Below are 6,000 nucleotides of genomic sequence, written 5' to 3'. Positions count from 1 at the left end.
ATGGTTTACGGAAGGGAGCAGCTACATGGCAGATGGGCAAAGAAGGGCCGGTGAGGCAGTGGTAGACGCTTCTGGAAATGTGATTTGGGCAGATGCCTTATCCGCTGGGACATCGGCCCAAAAGGCAGAATTGATCGCCCTGGCACAGGCACTCGAGATGGCTAAAGGCCGGAGAGTCACCATATATACCGATAGCTGTTATGCCTTTGGTACGGTGCATATCCAAGGACCCATCTATAGAGAAAGGGGCTTTTTGACAGCAGAAGGAAAAGAAATTAAAAACCTGTCTGAGATTCTGAGATTCGTAGGCTCCTGGCCGCCATCCACCTTCCTTGAGCGGTGGCCATAGTCAACACCCTGGGACACCAGAAGGGAGAAAACATAGAGGCGCGAGGTAACCGCGCCACAGACATGGTGGCACGGAAGGCCGCCGCGGGAGGATGTGAGGCCTGCACCCTAACTGTTGGGCTGCCGGCCCCAGGGATGGGAGCCCTGCCACCAACCCCAGAGTACTCCCCTTCAGACCAAGAATGGATCCAAGCCAAAGGCGCCAACCCAGAAGACCCAGATGGATGGGACCAAGATTCAGCCAGAAACTTATTGCTTCCTTCCGACCTGGGACAGCACCTCTGCTCGCACCTGCACCAAACCACCCACTTGGGGGAGAAAAACATCGCGTCCCTCCTGCAAACAGCACGTCTTCGGTTTCCTCGACAAAAAGTGATTATATAAGAAATTACTCATTCCTGCAAAGCTTATCAGATGATGGCACCAGGGAAAAGAAAGGGACAACACATGGGCATAAGATATTGGGGAATAAGACCGGGACAGCACTGGGAGATAGATTTCACTGAGGTAAGACCAGGCAAGTATGGATATCGATATCTATTGGTCATGGTAAATACCTTTTCTGGGTGGGTAGAGGCATACCCCACTAGGAGGGAAACAGCCGTGGTGGTAGCGAAAAAGCTTTTAGAGGAAATAGTGCCTAGGTTTGGGCTGCCAGCCTCTATTGGCTCTGATAATGGACCTGCTTTTGTGAGTAAAGTTGTTCAGGGATTGGTTTCGGCTATGGGGATTGAATGGAAATTACACTGTGAATACAATCCCCAGAGCTCGGGCCAGGTAGAAAGGATGAATCGGACCCTAAAAGAAACTTTGGCAAAATTGGCAATAGAGACTGGCGGGGACTGGGTGACTCTCCTTCCCTGTGCCCTTTTCCAGGCACGTAACACCCCCTATAGAATAGGTCTGACCCCCTTTGAGATTGTCTATGGGGCCCCTCTGCCGGCATGTCCCATCTTCGAGGGGAAAGATAAACCACCCCCGAGCCTAAAAGAGTTCAGATAAGCAGTTTTAACTCTGAGCAAGGTACATAAACAAGTATGGACTCTAATTAGAGATATTCATGAAAGACAAAACCAGGGAACGGTCCCATCGCATGACATAGGGCCAGGAGCCTGGGTATGGGTCAAAAGTCACCAAGCAAAAACCCTAGAACCTAGATGGAAAGGTCCTTATGTTGTCCTTCTCACCACCCCCACCGCTCTAAAGGTTGATGGCATCGGACCCTGGGTATACTGCAACCACGTACGCCTTGACACTCCAGAAGAACAATACAACACCTGGATAGAATGGAAGGCCAGCCCTCACCCATCAAATCCCCTAAAGCTAAAAATCACACGACGGGAAGCCCCCTAAGGCTTATGGTCTTACTACTGATGACCGCCATCGTCGGCTACGGGACAGCAAGTGGGAACCCACATCAGCCACTCAAAATCACCTGGAAACTTTGAAACGGGCTGACTGGCGAGATACTCAACTCGACCACCAAAAACCACCCCCCCAACACTTGGTGGTCAATCCTGTATTTTAACCTCAAAGATGTCATAGAAGTTTCAACGGAGACCGGGGGACTTATGCAGGTCAACAGGTTTTGGATGTGCCTGGGGTATATGAGAAACTGGAGGCAATGCGGGGGGATGCAACATTACTGGTGCAGTTCCTGGTCCTGCATGACCTCAAATGATGGCAAAAACAGGTGGGATGTCGGGAACAGGGATGGGGTTAACTTCTCATTCATAAAAAGGGCCCCTAATGTGTTCACACACTCCCTAGGCCCAGATGGGAAAGACAAATATGCTCAGATCAAGCTAATGTTCAACCAGGAGGCAGCCAGAAAACTCCGATGGACTTCAGGGCTTAGCTGGGGGCTCCAGACCACTATGAGGCCCCTATGGCATGGCCCCTACTACGGGGGTATCTTAACCATCCTCCAAACCATAGAACCGGTTGTGACAGAGAGCATAGGCCCCAATCTAGTCAAAAGTCAAAGCCCACCAAAGAAGTCTAAGGCCACTCCCCAGGGCCATGACACCACAACCCTGGCAGGGGTCTCCCCATCAGACGCCCCTCACCCAAGGACAGAAGAGGCTACCCACGCCTCCATGCAGAGACCAGAAGAGACAATCCACTCCCTTAGCACACAGGCCGCAGATCCCTTATGGGGCTTAATTAATGCCGCCTTTACAGCATTAAACTATACCGACCCTAATGCAACCCACTCTTGCTGGCTCTGCTATAATCTTTACCCCCCTTTTTACGAAGCAATAGGCCTCAATGTTTCTTACACCCTGTCTCACTACTCAGAACGATGCAAGTGGGGAGACCGTAAGGTCGGTCTTACCATGAGGGAAGTCTGGGGAAAGGGACTTTGTTTGGGTACGATCCCACTCGAAAAGGCCCCTCTTTGTGCTCAAATCGGCAACATTACAGAGTTAAATGATACCCAATGGATCATTCCAGAGGCAGGGGGCTGGTGGATTTGTCCCCATACTGGGCTGACCCCCTGTTTGCATGCAAAGGTTTTTAATCAGAGTCAGGAGTTCTGTCACGGTTATGCCAAAAATTGTCTATCACTCTGAAGAAGTCATGTATTCCCACTGGGTAGAGGGGAAAACGAACACCTCGGAAAAATGTCAACACAAAAGTGAGAGCCAATCAATGCTATCACCTTGGCCACTGTGATGAGCCTTGGGCTGGCAGGAGCAGGGACAGGTATAGCCTCTTTGTCCCTGCAAAACCAAGGACTCACCTCTCTGCGGGCCACTGTAGATGAAGATCTCACCCACATTGAGGAGTCTATCAGTCATTTAGAAAAGTCCTTAATCTCACTATCTGAAGTAGTTTTGCAAAACAGAAGGGGACTAGACCTGATTTTCTTGCAACAAGGAGGGCTTTGTGCAGCCTTAGGGGAAGAATGTTGCTTTTATGCAGATCACACAGGAGTAGTGAGAGAGTCTATGGCCAAGGTAAGAGAGGGACTAGCCCAGCGAAAAAGAGAAGGAGAAGCCCAACAGGGATGGTTCGAGTCATGATTTCAGAGCTCGCCTTGGTTGACCACTCTAATCTCCACCCTGTTGGGATCACTCATCATATTGATACTATCATTCGGCCCCTGTGTCCTAAATAGACTTGTGACATTCATCAAAGAGCGTATCAACACAGTCCAGTTGTTAGTATTTAGACAACAATATCAAACTCTACCCACGGAGGAAGATTCCTCCATTTGAACAACAGAAAAGGGGAGAGATGTTAGGAGCCCTAACATCTGAGTAGCCATGATAGGCCTGAGACCTTGCTTAGGCCTAAGTTTCGATTTCCTGGAGACAGGGTGGAGGCTAGGTTCACAGAAACTCCTCCCTAGGAAAATCCCGCCGGTGCCAAAAATTGGGCCAATCAGAATAAAAAGGAAAATCCCCCAGAAAAAACCCAGCGCGTGTATAAACTGGCCAATGAGCTTCTGCCAGCTTGATCTTTTGAACAAAAATAGGTGCTTATGTAATCTGAGACTATGAAAACCGCTGTGACCTGGGCTCGGGACTCTTGTCTGCATTCCACTGCACTGGGAGGGGCAGGAGCCCTAGCTCGAGCTAGAAATAAACCCTATTCTTGCTTTTGCATTGCTGCGAGTGTCTTATTCTACCAGTTAGGGGGGACCGGACTCAGGGCATAACACTTAGCTTCTGAGATCAGACAAGATAGGGCATGTTCAGGGTGGTATGAACATGCCCGTAGATGAAACTTCAGTCTCATATCCACCATCCTTGCCTGAGGCTGAGTCACTAGCCAATGGCCAGCAATTTAATCAATCATGACTATGTAATGAAGCCTCTATTAAAAACGTAAAATGATGGGGTTCATGGGGATTCAGTGCTTCCAGGTTGGTAAAGCCTAGGAGATTTGGGGAGTGTGGCATATTCAGAGAGCATGGAGGCTTCATAACTCTTATCCCATCCATTGTCCTATGCATCTCTTCCATCTGTCCCTGAATTATATCCTCTTATAATAAACTGGTTATCTAGTAAGTAAAATATTTGTTTGAGTTCTGTGAGTTGCTCTAGCAAATTAATTGAATCCAAGGAGGAGGTGGTTGGAACCTCTGAGTCATAGGTTAGGGCCTGGACTTGCGACTGGCATTTTAAGGGGGTAGGAGTAGTCTTGTATGGCTGAGACTTTAACCTGTGGGATCTGACAGTATCTCCAGGTAGATAGTGTTAGAATTGATTTAGTTGTGGGACACCCAGCTGGTGATATGGGGGAAAACCCTACACCCTGGAATTGGGTGCTGAGTTGGTGATCAGAAGTTGGATCAGAGTCAGAATTTCACCAGGGTCTCAAAAACCTCTCACAGTGGCCCCACAGCACCCCTTCTCCCCTGAATTTCTATGTACTCTAAAGTTAGCACTGACTTTGGCTTGTTTTGTCTTGGTGCTAAGCTCTAGCCAGTCTTTTGAGTTTCTAGTGAGTCAACGTTCCTTTTCTCTGGGACCACCCCCACCTCTCTGCTGCTGGGGAGGGTTATACAGGTATATTTGTCCTATCTGATTCTTCCCACAACCACACTGATTTGATTGTAAGTATTCAACACTGGATTCACGCTCAGCCAATCATACTTTCTGTTTAGGAAGTTTAAAATTTGGATCAGGAGCAGTTAGTCCTTCCTGTGGGAGTCCTTGAAAATGACTTCTGTAATCAGAAGTTGTCTGTTTATAGGCAGCCACAGAAAGGTATCCCATCTGGAGAGAGGTAAGAATGAAGCAACCACATAGTGAAGAGTAGAGATGAGAGCAGAATAGCTGATGAGCAACCTGAGGGTCTTTAGTCCTTGATTGCACATACTTATGAGGGGTCAGGTTTCTGTCCCTTTCCTGGGTTCAACGAAACCCACTTACATTCTGATAACATACACCCTTGTGTTGATTTGGCTGGTTTGATGGATATACTTATGCACTGAAGAAACTTGGATAAGATATATGCTTCTCACCTCAGCAGTGCCTGCATATTTTAGGAGTTGAAAATATTTGTGGAAAGATCAGGAACAATAGCTTTTATCTCTCTTCTCAGTGAGAACACCCCCAGGCTCACAATAACTGCATTTCAACTCAAATTTAATTCTGCAAGTTCTATTTTTTTTAAAAGTAATATAAGAAAAATAATAATCTAGGACTTTGCTTTCAAAAAGTATTAAACCTAATGTGAACATTTTCAATTTAAAATTGATAGTTCCAAGACTTCCAGGCTGGGTGACTTCGGACAAGTCACTTAATTATTTTAAGCCTCTTTTTTTTTTTTTTTTTTTAATACCTAAAATGGGGATGATGACAGCACTGCCATGAGGGGCTGTTGAGAAAATTAATTTGGAGACTGTGTTGTGCCCAGCACGTAGTTAGCATGTCTGTTAGAACTGATTGCTGCAAGAGAAAACTGATAGTTGGCTAAACAACAGAAAACTATCCTGCTGCATGTAGTTGAAAAGACCAGAGTTATGACAGCCTTCAGATGAGGTTTCACTCACTGATGACATGGTTTCTCCATTCTGCTTTTTGCAATATCAGCCTCGTCCTTAAATTCTGCCCTGTGGTCTCTCAGGCAGATCTGGGTTCTCCCTACGTGGTAGCAAATTGGATGCAAGAGTCCCAGCTGTCACAGCCTTATGCC

Source organism: Moschus berezovskii, chromosome 10, assembly GCF_049115385.1.
Source record: "Moschus berezovskii isolate FMDL1 chromosome 10, NW_MosBer_1.0, whole genome shotgun sequence".
Lineage (NCBI taxonomy): Eukaryota > Metazoa > Chordata > Mammalia > Artiodactyla > Moschidae > Moschus > Moschus berezovskii.
The sequence above is the reverse complement of the archived record's forward strand: the minus strand, read 5'-3'. Positions refer to the sequence as shown.